This window comes from Choloepus didactylus, chromosome 18, assembly GCF_015220235.1.
Source record: "Choloepus didactylus isolate mChoDid1 chromosome 18, mChoDid1.pri, whole genome shotgun sequence".
NCBI classification, from domain to species: Eukaryota; Metazoa; Chordata; class Mammalia; order Pilosa; family Megalonychidae; genus Choloepus; species Choloepus didactylus.
In genome coordinates, this window is record NC_051324.1 from 47,329,852 (window position 1) to 47,346,243 (window position 16,392).

The 16,392-nt window shown below is 37.7% G+C and overlaps 1 protein-coding gene across 2 annotated transcripts in view; it reads left to right on the forward strand.

The window, feature by feature from the left end:
• SKAP1 (src kinase associated phosphoprotein 1) overlaps positions 1–16,392 on the forward strand; it is a 294,181-nt gene that overhangs the window by 54,048 nt on the left and 223,741 nt on the right. The window lies entirely within an intron of this gene.

Consider the following 16,392-nt stretch of genomic DNA (forward strand, 5'->3'; position numbering starts at 1 on the left):
TGCCAGGAGTCCTGGGTGTCCTCCAAGAGTGCTCATCTGTTTTTCAGTATAATTATCTTAGCTATTCTCTCTCTTCCTAGACTTAAAACAAAAAAATCAAATCAAACCTATATTTATATCTACATACTAGGCTTTTTTGCCTTGAAAATTTTAGCAATGAAGAATAATGTTTTCCATGTAGGACAAAATAAAACTCATGACAATATCTGTGACTCCAAGGAACTGAAGTCCTGTTGAGGTATTTGATGTTCTGAGCTGTGATTTTCATTGCTGTTCTTCGAACTGCTTCCTCATTTAAACCTTCTCCCTAAAAACTAACAGCTTTCACATTCCGAGTCCAAGTTTTCATTGAGCTCTTTAGAGAATGGTTAGGATGAAAGCCAGGCAAAGGCTCCTTCTGGTTTATTACGGTGGTCACTGCAGGATTAGCACCAGATGTTAGACACCTGGAATGAAGCAGACATGATCTATGCTCAGAAGCTTGATGGCATTCTTATGGGTTTGGAGAAACAGTAGAGCATTTCTTAAATGTTTGATTCAGTGGAAGCCATCTGACAGCAAGAATACATTGAGAGTGGGGGAAGGGATGAAGAAAATAGGATATTTTTATTACTGAGGTAGGGATAAATTCTCTCTCAATAGTCCTTTTTGGAACAACTAGTCATTTATGTTCACTGTTGGAAGTGAAAGCCAGAGCCAATGGAAACAAACTTGGAGTATTGTTTCCTTCTGTGAAACTTAATAATGCTAAAGGAGTTCCATGAAGAGACAGGTAGATTTATAGCATATTGAAATGGAAAGAAATAAAGAAATAACTTTATGTAACAGGGTTATGGCACAAAACCCATAAAACCCAGGACATTTAAAGTATGGGCTGAAATAGAATCTTGAACATGTCTCATTGTGGGTGGCTTGTGTATGGCCCCGCGTGAAGCAAGATACACTAGTACAAATCTCATAAAAATAATTCAGGCTTTCTTTGGGAACTTCAGGTTTTTCTCTTCAGCGCAACATTGCTTTAGCTTAAAATAAGAGTATATAATTCTAATTCTTTGTATTACAGGTAAAAAGACAAGGAGTTAGTCTGATAAAACTCTAGAGAGCAAGTGTTACACAGAGAGTTTTTCCCCCTAAGTATTGGTTATTGAGCTTGAAAACCCCAAAATACAACACATTTAAATGAAATGGGCTTATCAGGAGAACTAAAGCGTAATGCGTTAACCCAAGTTGAGACTTGCTCATAACGTCGTTTGCTATTTAATTTTGCTTATACTGGTGTTCCATTGCCAACTCAGACGAAAGACTAGAAGGTATTTGTGCAATCCATCTAAACTGAAACAGCTCTAAAAAGGCTCAAAATTCATAGTAATAGTTTGACAATATCTTGAAGGTTAATTATTCATTTCTTCCTTCTTCACTCCTATCTTCCCCTCCCTTCCTTAAAGGAAGAGGGGAAACAAAAACCTGCAACAATTTCAGGGTTATCTTTCAACTGATCAATTAAATGCCAAATTTCTGTACAGGTTTTCTGTTATTCAGTGAGTGTATATTGAGATTCACAATTGTGTTAAAAGCTTTTTGGAACCTACTTATCTGGGAATGAAGGGTTATTTTTATTGGTCATTAAGTCTGAAATGTTCTACAACTGAGACTGATATAATATTACCTAGTCTTGGTTTCTTGGCTTAACTTTTAAGACCTGCATTCTTTCATGGCAAATTCTCTTCCTTTCAAAGCAGCCTTGAAATGTATAACTCTCCTTTTAATTTTATGGTGATGATTATTTTGTTTGTTCTTTCATTTGTGAGGGTATGTTGGATTTGGCACCAGCTCTAAGATTAAATTGATCCATTTTTTTCTTTTACATTAAACCATTGTGGCCCACAATAGTGGGCAAAGCTTTTCCATTTGAGCATCCCTTAAAAATAATCATTTTGTATCAGTAGCTCCCATATATGAAAGTATTTTAGTTTTTTTAAGATAATAAGTGGATTTTTTTAAAGTTTGGATGAATGAATTTGTTTTTTTCAGAACTTTATTTAAATATTAGAATTTTTTTTAACTTTTCTATATAATAACCAGTATAATCCTTAATGGTTCAGAATAAAATAATAAAATTGCACTTATGATATTTGAATTTTATATCTTTAAAATTCTAGATTGAAGTTCAGGAAAATGCAATTTTAAAGAAGTTTTTAGATCACTTGCAAAACTAGGTCATGCATAATTTTTCCCAATACGAAGCTCCTTAAACAGAATAACATGTTTTATCAAGAGTAAAAAGGAATTTTGAAATGTGACCTGGGAGGCAGGGAGGTAACTGAGCATGCATGCTTCAGGTTAGACTAACCCTTTAGATTGTCTTTAATAAGCTGACCCCTGCTTTTTCAGCTGTTTATGTTAGACTATTTGAAATTTGCTTTACTCCTGATAGAATTTTACTTATCATTAGCTCTTGGGCACATTCCTGTTACCTACTCAATTTGAATTTGTCTTGGAAGGTCTCAGAAAACCCTTGGTGTCAATTTTTTAATATGTGAAGCTTTTCTGTTTGTCTGTTAATCGGGGCTCTTAATTCATATACTTTGTAAAAAGATCATTTGTATGAAATTACCACCATCTGTGTCAGCTTGATCTTTAAGTCTCATTTGATATGGAGCTAGTCTTTTTTCCCTGTGCTATACTATTTTCTCTGCTTGTAGAAAGCCAATGAAAAAAAAATGCTTCTCTGTTTTCAACTATTTGTGGATTTCTAGGAACTTTGTGGCTTGCGGCCTTCCTGATTGTGGTTTTCTCTGATTTGCATGTTTTCTCTTGCTTCTGATACCCAACCCGTATCCACTTTCTGTGATAGAGTGAAAATGGAGCAAGGGGAGAGAAATGCACTGGCCCAGTAGTCAGGAGCCAAACTCTTTGTCCCAATGTTATTTCTATATCACTTGACTGATTCAGCTGAAGATTCTCCTAATGATGATCTTATGTTTCTTTTTAGGTTGCCTCCCAAAAACTTTGTTTGGAAATTTCTTTTCTTTTTTTTTTTTACAAATACTACAAAAATGCAAACATTGCCAACTAAACCTTGAAACTTCTATTTGATTTCTTTTGTGATGTCACTATGATTTTTTCTTTAATTTGGAAATGATGCAGGAAATTTCATTTCTGTAGGATTTTATTTTATTTCTTAATTCTTTAGAAAATGAGTTGGGCCTAAAGTGGGTTTTTATAATCACTCCATGTGACTCATTTCTTCTGTGGAAGCCAGATCTTCTTTCCCACTGTGTTGCCTCATCTAGTCTCCTTAAAGTGCAGTGCTAAGAGGGTTGATAATGAAATGCGGTCCTGCTTATCACGCTCAGCAAAGGGCTCAGAGAAGAGAAAAAAAATCAATCCCACAGGAACTTCTTGAGTGTTAGATCTCCATATTTAACTCCATGTATTTATAATGGAAATGAGATATCTCAGGGTTTTAGTTTGTGATTTACACAAGATGTCACTGCTTCCTTTGCGATGGGCATATTTTAGAGACCAACTGCTGACCTGTTTGAGAAGCTCTCAGCCTATCGCCCCAGGTCCGATGTAGTTTCTTCATATTTCTTTCAAAACTCTCAGCAGTGTATTGCAGTAGCTTTGATTCTTCAGGCTTCAAAGGGTGCCCCTTCCAGGGCCAATCTTCCAAAAGGAAAAAAAAAAAATCAGTGTAGGGAAATAAACAGTTCATAAAAGAAGGAGCAGCTAACTATCCCTCTGGCAGTTCTTACTGTAGTCAGGCATTTAATACAGAGTTTACAAACTAGTAACACCAAGACTTTGCAAAGCCAAGAAAATTCCAATTTGTTCTTAGTGCTTTGTTGTTACAAAATCCCCACTTGGAGTGACCCAATCTAAAATTTTCCAGCTTCTCATTGCTTTATCATAGATAAAGCATGGTTTATATGAAATGCATAATAACTAAATGTTCAAACTCAAGCCCCTCTTGAGTTTGTGAGCCTTGTTGAGGTTCTCATTATAATTTACAGAAAACTTTATGCCCACATTATCTCCAATTAGCTATTTCTCTAAATTATGTTAGTGAGTGGCTCTCATTTGTGAATCTGCCATAACCACGAGGCCCATTTTATGGTTTGGAAATTAAGACCTTGTACCGGGTCTACTGAGTTCCTTTTTTCTTTGTGGAGGAGAGAAGTGATATGTAAGAAATTACTCGAAGTAACAGAATTAATAAAAGATTAGGGTTTAGAATTCCTAATTGGTTGTTTAGTTTATTATCCAAGCCATTAAAAAAATGAATTGGCATCTTTCAAAAGATTATTAGTTTAAAAGAACTGTAAACAAATATTGAAGTCTTGTTAATTACATGCATGCTGAAGTGTTTGAGGGTAGAGTGTACTGATGTCCGTAGTTTATTTTTTTAATGAGTCAAGCAAGTAAGATTGATGGGTGGATAGATGGATGAATAAATAGATAGGTATGTGACAAAGCAAATATAACAATATGTGACTAGTAGAATCCCGTGTGGTGGGTGTATATTGGATGTTCCTTCAACTTTTCTGCATGATAGAAATATTTTATAATATAATGTTGCGAAAAAAATGATAGGTTTGACTTTATATTTCAGAAACCATGGACTTTACACTGGTTTCAGAAAATCATAGACTTCTTCCATTTGGGAATGTAATAATATATATTTGTGATTTTTTAGGATGATAATTTTCTATGAATAACCTTATTATTTTTGGATGATAGTGACCTAATGGATAATCTTTCAGTTTATTTCTGATGTAACTAATAGGAAGTAGCCAACTTTTCTACTTCTTTAAAACTTCTAGGCCAGCAATTATTGAGGGCTGAAATTCAATTCAAACATTCTGCCCAAGAGATCCTAAAATTTTGATTTTTTTTTAAAAGAAAGGCAATTTCTGACTTTTCTCATAAATTTGATAAAAGGAAAACTAATATGAGCTTGGTAGTCCAGTAGGAAATGGAACTCAATTTTACATTTTAAAAATCATTTTATGGTATTAAAAATGACAGAGGTTAGAAACAAAGCCCTTATTCTTTCATTGAACTAGAATTGAAAGTGGCAGAAAATCATTTTGGCCCTAGTGCAGTAAATGTTACCCCTAAAACATGTTCAGGGATATTAGGACAGTCTCTCAAGCACTGGAGACAAAAGTCCACAAAACAAGAACTGACTTTTCTGTCCTTTTCTTTAAATTATTAGATGTACAGGAGATGGAAGTATCTTAGCTCTAAGAGGACAGAGGATGGAGTATGTGTTGAAAATAATAATGTCTCCATTCTGGAGAGAGGTAAAATGGAGAAAAGGTGGTAGAATGGGTTTCTCAGCAGTGACAGGCTCTGGAGGGAGTCCACAGAGACAGGGCATCTGAACTAGCCCCAGGACCGAGGAATCCAGAACCAGAAAAGAGTGCGAGCTGATGATGAAAATGGTGAGGAAGCAGGTGATGCTACTCATTAAAAAGAATGACTTCTTGAAGATTTTATTTAAGGAGAGTGAACCAGAGCTGTCAGCAGCTACTTTATTTTGCAAATCTGGTAGGAGAGAAGTTATAAGTCCATTTGGGAAAAACCAATCATTTTTGAGTGCTCAATGTGATTATTCTTCAGAATTTTGTGTAAATGGAGCAGGTTGGTAGGCATATGTTTGCTGATCCTAAAATGATTAAAATTCAGAATAAGTAAGACTCTTGTGAAATTGAATTTCCAGGTTCCAGCCAGTGTTCTATACTGCCATATGGCATAACTAGAATTAATTGCTGTTCCTAGACTCTTATTCTTATACTGAATATTTAGATGCCCTGTTTGAAATATTAGAGGTTTCATAGAAATATTTAATCACATGAGATAGATGTTTGACATGTTCATGAAAGCAATGTGTGTAGCTAATAGTTGCTTAGAAGGAAAGCACCTTGCGAGGTTTTCTAGGTACCACCCCCACCCTGCCTTTTTTTTTGTTGTTGTTGTTTAGAACCATGGATACTGGATGGGAAAGTTAGCAAGGAAAGGAGGAAAGATTCTCAGGACTTTATAGTTCAATGTAAATAGAAAAGGTAAAGCAAAGAATCTTTTCTGCTATAGTCTCCAGCTCTTTGATACTCACAGTGTGGACCATGGACCAGCAACATCAGCATCACCTGGAAACTTGTTAAAAATGCAGAATCTCAGGCTCTGTTGAATCAGATGTGATGAATCAGAATCTCTGTTTTAATAAGAATGCAAGGTTATTTGTATGCACATTAATGTTTGAGAAGCACTGCTCTGACACATCAGTTACTTTCAAGTGCACTTTAAATTCAGTGTTTCTCAGAACTCAGAATACATATTTCTGGAGATTACAAACTCCTTAAAGGCATGGATGGTATTATGCTCATTTAAAAAATGTTTTACTGGTTGTGGTATGAGCTCAATAATGAAAATTGAATGAATGGAGTGGGGGTGTGGGGACTGTTGTAAATGTGTGTAGGACCCAGACTAAACCTTAGAACAACAGGAGACCTTTTTTATTAGGACATTTACTATTCATTAGCCAGCTCCCCATATTCTTTCCCAGAGATAAAGGTGCTTTCTTTTTACTGAATGTTGGGGAATACAGAGCCATTTGTAAAGATGGTATCCATCTCTTCAAATGTCTTCTAATAACATTTCTCTAATGTTCTAATTACAACCTGATAAAAGATTACAAGACTGCTGACAATGTATTGGAATTCTGTTGGAGCACGATCAGCTCATTCCAACTGTCGCTGTGACTTGTCATGAGCCCTCTGCTTTGGTCATCTATTTATCCTCATTCAGCTCTGCACTTCTGCTCTACCCTCTCTCATTTTTCCTGATCACCTATATTCTAACCTTTCTCCTGTGTTCCCTAGAATCCGTGTCCTGTTATAATCAAACTCCACTAAATCCTTATCCTCTTTTCTCCATCTATATTGCCTAACTAAACCTGGCTCTCCCACATGGAGATAACGTTTTGTTTGCAGTCATCTTAAACAGAACTTGCTCATTTTCCGTAACTGCTGTTGGCGTTCTTCAAGCAACTTGCTGCCACTTCTAGACTTTTACTATTCCATCTTGGAATAGTTACCTCTGTTCTTTTGAGATTTGTCTACATGCTGTACGTATCTCTGTTCCTCTTTTGTGTTTTGACTTCAGAGTCCCTCCTCACACTATTTGAGGACTGCAGCATCGACTCAGTTATCTTCACTCCACTCTTGTCAGAGACCTCCTCTTTCTTAAATTTTAACGTTTCCCTCTCCATTACAGCTCTCCTTGATATAAATATGCTATGTCCTACACAATGATTCCTTCTCTAGCTACTGTTCTTTATCTTTTCTCTTGTAGACAAACTTGAAATAGAAGCTTAGACTAGCCATTTCTGGGTTTCCATTCCCTGGTCATTCCCTGTTCTGTCCCCTATAATCTAGCTTCTGCTCCTACCAAATTAAGCTTGCTAAAGTACCAGTAACTCTCTGATTGCCACATCCATGTGGTACTGTTCAGTCTTTTTCTTATTTGGTCTTTCTGAGCATGTGACACTGTTGATCACTTCCTTTTTTTTTTTTTCCTCAAAAATTTAAAAACAAAACTCCCTCCATTGATGGCCATGAAAATAATCTCTCCTGGTTTTCTTCCTTGCATCTGTGCTCTTGTTTAGGCTTCTGTTTGAGCTTATTTTTCTACCCTGTCCTCTTCAGCATTGTTCCTTAGGCTTTTCTCTTTACTCACCACTTTCTTCTTAGGTGGTTTTATCTATGTCTATAGCTCCAAAGGTTCTCCTGTACATGGAGTTCAATTCTACAGCTTAACTGCAATTCTTTCTTCAAAGCCCCAGACAGCATGTTGAATAGATCTTTCTAGCTGTCTCATAGATACCTCAAACTTCACAAAGCTGGGGCAGACCCTACTGAATGCCTACTCAACAGCCACTCTCCATTCTTCCTTGTCCAAAGAACCCCACCGGCCCAGGCATGAGTCATGATTGGTAAATCATTCTGCTTTGCCAATGGTTGGTTTAGGGTAGATACAAGATATAGTTTTGGCTAAAGAAATATGAGAAGACGTCTGATGGCCTCTCACAGGACAGACTTATTCTTAGGAGACAGCAAAATGTTGAAATACAGTAGCCACCCTAAGACGTAAGGGTGGACACTGATGACCATCTAACATGTTAGAGAAAGATGGGAAGATCCTGGGCCTGTCATGACATTGCTGGGCCCCTGCTCCAACCCTGGAATCACCTATCTCCAGCTTATATGGGAATAAGCTTCTACTTGTTTCAGGGCCTGTCAGCTTGGTATTCTGTTACTTGTAGCCAAAACAACTCTAATGGGTTCAGTGTCCAGAACTGAATTCATTATCTTATATTCTGCTCATCCCTGAAACCTACTGTTGTCTTCCCTTTGCCCAGGCTCCCAAGGCAGCCTGTGAGTCATTCCTGACTCATCTCTCTTTACTCCCCAGCCCTCAACAATGCATACTGATTTTTTATAATAAAACTGTCTTCTCCTTTCTGTTCCCTTTGTCATTGCCTAAACTACAGCTTTCATAAAGTTTTACTCAGAGAATTGCAAAGTTCTCCTTTCTGGTTCCTTGTTTCAAATATCTCCCCATTGTGGTTTATTCTGTTCCTTAATTCTGCTGAAAGAGCAAACTTTTTAAAAAATGGCAATTTAATAGTTCATGCCATAGATGACTGTTTGTTGATGTGGAATGATAAGGAATAATATAAGTGAAAAAGTAGGTAGGAAAATATATAAAATCTCATAGAGAAAAATGTCTGAAAAAATATACACCAAACTGTTAATGTTAGTGATCTCTGGCAAGTTGAGTTTGAGTGATTTTAAATTTCTTCTTTTTATTTATTTTAAACTTCCAACTTTATGCAATGAATATGTATTTAATCACAAGTCACTGATTCAGAGTCTTTCCTGTTTTAAAAAGGGGGAAGGGATTTAAGAGCAGAAGGGTATTTAGTATCCAGTGGGAAAGGAGTTAGCTTTGAGGGGAAAAGAGTTGTGGAAAAAGGAAACCAAGCTGTAATTGTGTAGTTTGGCCTTGAATCACTTCTGTACAAATAAATAGCTGTATTTGGAGGTGTTTTACTGTGTGCCTAACCCACACACACATAGACACAAGAAAGCAAAATTATTTTTGGGCCAAGTAGAATACAGCAGCCCTTTGAATAATTGATGAAAATTTTTCTAAAGTATGTTTGTTTGTTTTTTTTAAAATAAAGGAAGTTCATTCTCAAGGTCTTTATTCAATGAGGTACCACTGACTGGGACAACTTCCGTTTCTTATGAATTATCACTTTGAGCTGCACTGAAATGACACAGGACAAATCTTTCATTATAAAAAGATTCTCTACACTCTGTGTGACTATTTAGGAAAACATTTGTATTTGTGGGACCAGTTTGTCAAAGTGATGGTGCTTGAGTAAACCATTCACTTCCTGCTTCTTAAAACATGAGTCACTGTGATTGATTTTTATGTTTGTCATAAAGAGAAATAGAATCAACTAAAAGCTGGCTGTAAGTGTGAGGATTGCAGACAGGAAGCAGTTAATTTACTTAACAAATATGTATTGGCTATTTGTTTACTCTCTGCTGGGCACCATGCCAGGTGATCAAAAGAGTGTCAGATAAGACATAATCCCTGTTATTCAAGGGGTTCTTGGGCCTGTGAGTGGCCAGACTCATAGATTGAACCAGCATGGAGCCCATTGCCCACAGATATATTCCCAAAAGGGCAGAAATGTTTGCTTCCAATTTGTTACATGCCTGGAATTTCACCATTTAGTGATTCATTTTGACTCGCCATTCTCCTTAAAATACAAATCCATTAGACCTATTCAATGGTTTCCTTCTAATTCTTGATTAAGGTGGCTGCACTGAGGAAATTCAATGGTCAATAAGTTTGTGAACCTCTTTTATGTGCAATGCACAGTGCTAGTTGCACCAAGAGCTATAAAAGTAACAGAAGATCCTTTTCCTCCTTGAGAGAGCTCAGGGGCCAACAAAACCCACACACTTGGAGATGGAGACAGAAAGACATTTGGAGATGCTAAGCTAAGAGATAAAGCCCAGAGTTTGCCCCAGAGAAGCTAAGAGAGGACCCCTAGATGCTCAGAGAGAAATGCCCTGGGAGAACAAGCATGTATGCACAGGAGCTAAGAGAGAGAAGCTAAGAGAAACAGAAGCCCAGAGACATTTTGGAGAAAGCCATTTTGAAACCAGAACCCAGGAGCAAAGGACCAGTAGACACCAGCCATGTGCCTTTCCAGCTGACAGAGGTGTTCCAGACAGACCAAACATTTAGGTCTTTATGTGTATAATCAGGCCTTTCTTCAGTGAAGGTATCATCTTGTTGATGCCTTAGTTTGGACACTTTTATGGCTTAGAACTATAAATTTGTAACCTAATAAATCCCCTTTATAAAAGCTAATCCATTTCTGGTGTTTTGCATAACGGCAGCTTTAGCAAACCAGAGCAGGAGGAGAGGTAGGTAATTTGGGAGTGCAAAGCATAGGGTAGAGATGGTCAAGATGAGGTGGGATGCTGTGGTTGGGAGCTGTAGACAACCTATGGGCTCTCGGCACCTGGGCTGAGGCCACCAGGAGTTGGGAGATGGTTGCAAAGGGAGAGGATAAGAATGTCAACGGTTGCTTATGCTCAGTGAAGGGAGACCAATCTTTTCTCCTTCTCTTGCTCTGAGGACACCAAAATCTTGGTTCTATATCTGGCTTTGCTTCATTATGGGCTCCATAGGCTTTGTGGAGAGCCAAGTGATCTAACCTCTTTTCAGAACTTTAAGTTTATGGGAAAATACATTCTAAATGACTGACTTGATGCTTCAACTTTATGTTTTTCTTTCCCAGTGAAGGGAAGGAAAGAAAGAGGGATTTGACTGGGAAGTGTGAGTACAAGCTGGTGGTTCAGGCGGTAAGAAGGGTCCACCAATATGGTTGGGGATGATTGACAGGAAAATCTTACCAGCATGACTTAGGATCTGTGAATAGCTGACAATATTTCAACATAATTAGCATTTGGGGAGAATAGAAGGAGATATGGTTAGTAGAAATAATCTTGGTCCTTCCCTTGGCCTAATGTTTGCCTGCTGCCTTTTGCCTTCGCTGTGGTCTAACAGCATCTCGAGGCAACATTTCTGATGCTGGAGAACCCCTGGAAGTGGGACAAAACTGGAAGATATGACCCTACGATGGACCAGTTAAGCCTGGGATTGACTGGTTAATCTGCTGGGAACCCCTGGCCTGTGTTGATAATGCCGAAGAAGTAGTTGCATAGTCATTAGCCTTTAGATTAAAGTCAGTTCCATGTTTTATAATTTGGATAATTGGGTACATTATCTAAGGGTGCTATAGGGACTGCACAAAGAAATAAATGGGAAAGAATGATACTTTAGTGTAGAATCTTGTACAATTAGGAAAAAAGCCAAGTTGAGGGCCAAAGCAATATTCTGGAAAAAGAGGATTGATATGAATTTAGGAAAAGCATGTGAAATAATTTAAACAATTGTTTCTGAATTTCTGTATATACCTCAGTTCTTAACTGGAAGGAAGTGTACACCTAAGGAAAGGAGTGTTATAAAAATTTCAGTAATTCATTGTAGCTCTTAGAGTGGGTTACCAGTAGATGCCTGTTTTCTGGATTGTTTTGTTTTTCTTCTGATTTTGGTGCAGTATATGAATGAGTGAAATAATATTATGTCTTTAATTAGGATTCTGTTATTATTTTTCAATTAATCTGTGTCAGTAGCTTTAGCATTTGTATTAAATCATTTTCTTCATGAAAGCTTTTAATGAGGAAACAAATTGATTGTATTTCTATATTGGATTCTTGCCACTGCGATGTGTATTCAGTCGTGTCTTTTGAAGTATATTTTTGCCGGTCATCTTGTGGTTGGTCTTTGAAGCCAAGCATTGGAAAAAAAATTCTTAGCTTGGATGAAAGTTTTAATTTAACAAAGCAGTCTTATTTTTTTATCTTTCTCTTCTCTCTTCTTCCATTTCTTCCCTTCCTTTGATTTTCTTTCTTTATTCCCCTCTTGCCTTCATGTAAGTAATTTAGAGGAAAATGAAGGCACCTTCAGCTATTTGGAATAAAATCCACACTTCATAGCATTGCAGACAGGGCCTTGTATGCCTTGCCTTCTGCCTGCCTACCCCTCCCTGAAATGTCTTCTATGCTCCACTGATACTGAATCCAGATAGGACTTGCTGTTTCTCACCTCCATTTACTTATTTAATAAGCATTTATTGAGCACAAGCTATATGCCACTGCCCCTCTAGTGTTCAGTGACATAAAGAAACAAGAGGATTAGAATGCAGTATTATGGATGCTACCAAGAGGTGAGTACAGGTGTGTTGTGGGAGCACCTAGCACCAGAAACTGGACTGAGCCTGGAAGGACCATGAAGAGTTTGCTAGAAGAAGGGGGCACGGAAAGAAGGGCAAGCTGGCAGGGAGAGCAGCAGCCTGTGAGAGCAGGAGCATGGGCAGAAGTTGTGAGTAATATACTGGGAACGATCTGAGAACTGGGGTGAGTCATTGAAGGACATAAGCAGGAGAATAAGACTGGGTTTGCATTTTAGGTCATTCAAATAATGATGGTGCTCATAACAAACAGCTGACCCTTAATAGATGCTAACCAGGTAACAGACCTAGTGTTTAGGTCTTTATGCATATAATCTCACCTAGTCCTCCTAACAACCATATGAGGAAGGTATAGTTATTATTTCTTTTTTAAAGATGAGAAGACTGAGGCTGCAGTTAAGTAAATAATCACAGCTAGTAGATGGAGGAGTTGGGACTCCAACCCAGACCTGTCTGCAAAACCTTTGCTCTTTACTGTCACTGCACTGCCTTCTCCATCAGCACTAGGAGAATGGAGAGGAGCAAGATGATGGCAAGGCTGCTTGGGATGTGGTTGAATTAAAGACTAAATATCAGGCCAAAGTTTAGATTTTTTTTTTCCTGTGAACAAAAGGGAGCCATTGCAGGGTCTGTTTGCTTGCTTGCTTGTTTGTTTTTAAGGACACGAATGATGTCTATTGTGATCAAATCCAGCAGAAATGTACAGCATGGATTAGAAGAGAAAAATTGGGAGGGAGTTTAAGAAGCCACTGGAGAGCAGGGGAAGGGACAAGAGATTTGATAACAGACTTAGAGATAGGCTGGGAATAGAATGTGAAGAGGAAAGTTAGAAGTGACTTTTGGTTCAAAAATTGTGTGTTGGAGGAAACAAGGCACCACTGACATACATCTAGCTGATTACCATATTTTAAATTGCATTTTTGGCTCTTGCCCTGCCATTTTTGTCATTGTTGATGTTTGGAGATTTTGTTTTATTTTTATTTTTTGCTTGCTTCAGTTTAATAGCTACTCTTTGACCAACAAGACTTTTAATTATCTGAATAGTGGCTAACATTTTTAAAAATCAGTTCACTGAGTTACATTTGGTTGCTTACTGTGTGCAGGGAGTATGGAGATTATGTAGGCTTACAACCAAGAATCCCTGCCTTCTTCCTCCCACTTGAGCTTTGCAGGTGTGGAAACAGTTCTAATGCTATAAAGTAGGGGAGGGAATATTAGAATGTAGGTTTCCAGAGCCAGTGTTGCAATGAGAGAGCAAAATCATTGGCTAATGAAGAAGAGCTCCCAGGTTTCTTACTGTTAGTATCCAGAGTGGGTGTAGCAGTGATTCCACATAGTAAAAGTGTTAGAGAAGACTCAGTGTGAGTAGGGGTTTATTTAATTAATTTTAAAAAATATTCTGGACATCCCAAAGTAATTTGGGCAGAGAATAAAAATATATATGCAGGGCCTCCCTGAGGAGCTGGGGGAAAATGCAGAAGTCCTGGACTTCCTCACCTGGATTGCTGCTGATGTTCTCACAAACATTGAGGACTGGCGGTTTGGTGTGCTGAGCCCTCTGTCTTGGGGCCTGCCCTTATGAAGCTCATGATGCAAAGGAGAGGCTAAACCTGCTTATAATTGTGCCTGAGAGTCTCCTGCTGAGTACCTCTTTGTTGCTCAGATGTGGCCCTCTCTCTCTAGCTAACCCAACTCAACAGCTGACTCCCAGGGGTGTAAATCTCCTGGCAAGGCAGGATATGACTCCTGAGGGTGAATCTAGACCCAACATCATGGGATTGAGAACATCTTCTTGACCAAAAGGGGGGTGCAAAATGAAACAAAATAAAATTTCGGTGGCTGAGAGACTTCAGATGGAGTCAAGAGGTCACTCTGGGGCAATCTTACGCCCTATGTAGATAACCGTTTTTTAGGTTTTCATGTATTGGAATAGCTAGAAGTAAACACCTGAAACTATCAAACTGCAACCCAGTAGCCTTGACTCTTGAAGACAATTGTATAACAATGTAGCTTACAAGGGGTGTCAGTGTGATTGTGAAAGCCTTGTGGCTCACACTCCCTTTATCCAGTGTATGGATGGATGAGTAGGAAAATGGGGACAAAAACTAAATGAAAAATAGGGTGGGAGGGGGGATGATTTGGGTGTTCTTTTTTACTTTTATTTTTTATTCTTATTTTTACTTTTTCTGGTATAAGAAAAATGTTCAAAAATAGATTGGTGTGATGAATGCACAACTAACTATATGATGGTACTGTAATTGATTATATACCACAGATGATAGGTGAATATATTTCAATAAAACAGAATTAAAAAAAAAAGTTGTCTGGGAATGAACTGAAACTTTGGTCATGGATTAATTAGATTGTCAACCTAAGATAATGTGGCTTATTATTTTATAAAAGTTTAATTGTAACCATTGTATTTTTTATTTTCTAAATTTATTTTTATTATTTTTTATTTGAGAAGTTGTAGGCTTACAGAAATGTAACATTGTATTTTTTAAGTAGGAGAACATTGGGTTGGTTGTGTACCAGGGTGGGTTTCTAAAATTTATGGATAGACTCAAGACTACAGAAATATTACATCGCAAATAAGAACCCAGAGCCTTCTTAAAACAGGCCCTTCTATATTTGTTATATGCTTGTTATCCATAGTTATCAAAGTATTTGTTATTTCTATTTTAGGTATCTCTTCATATGCAAATATATCATATTTTGGACTAGATAATAAGCTCCTTGTAGGTAGGCACTAGGTCTTGTGCTTTTGATGGCATTGAAGCAACAGGGGTCACTGCTCCCCTCCTGGGACCTTCCCATTCCTGGGACTGCCACCAGATGGTGCTCTTTTCCCATTTCAGTTATTGGGTGTCACTGCCACATTGCCCGTTGCCACTTGCCCATTTTGTCTACAAGTTGGTATGTGGAACACATGTAGTAGAAAAAGCCAGAGTTTGAAAACACTGTGAATCTTCCCAAGTGAGAAAAGAGGTTATAGGAAATGTATACAGTGTGCAGACCATTAGCATTGCTCAGCAAAGCCATTTCCTTGTGCATAAATCAGTCTCTGCCACATGACTCACTGATCAAGGTCAACAGTGAGGGGTTTTCCTAGTCTTATCAACTTGCCATTGAAGTTCTGCTCAACCGGGAGTCCATTTGAATCTTAAGATTACATTTCTAATGCCAGAATAACATTTAGATGTTAATCTTTGTGGTCTGTTTGGAGAGAGCTATTACCAGAGAACATAGATGGTCCAGAGGGAAATAGAAGTCTGTGGACATTGAGTTTTGCAGACAGCCTCTGCATTCTGCAGGCATCACTGTTTTGGTACAAAAATTGAAGTTACAATTTAGACATCATAAAGTCACCAAGAAGAGATTTAATTTTGTCCTGTAGGTGGTTTACTAAGGCAGGGAATATATGATTTGTTTTAAATTTCCTGTAAGTCACAGGTAAAATAACACTTTTGATATGTCAGTTGTCTTGAAAAAAAAAAAAAAAAAAAAAAAAAGATTCATCTAGATGTTCTAGATTCTATAACATTACAGATGTTGTTGGCCTTTCTGGATAGCTTGTTTTATAACGCCACAACAGCCTTATTCAAAGCTGACACAGTGAGTCTTGTCATTTTGGAGGTTGTGGGGGCGTAAGTTTTGACATTTTTGGAAATCTAATGAAGGTTATGATTTTCTCCAAGGGAAAAAAACATGTATTACTTTTCACCCTCAATTTTAGGGAGTTCATGAATCCCCTGCAGTCCAACTGTGTGCTCCAAGTTAAAGACCTCTGATCTAACCACCCCTAATACTCATAGACTGTCTAATAAAACAATTTTGCCTTCTTTTAAGCACTAGATTTTTTTTTCTGTATTACAACTAATGAGAAAGCAATTAATATGGAAGTTAAGAGCTTGGGCTTTGGAACCAAGCAGACCTGGATTCTGAACTAAATAGCTGTGTGATCTGGTCAGATTGTTTGACCT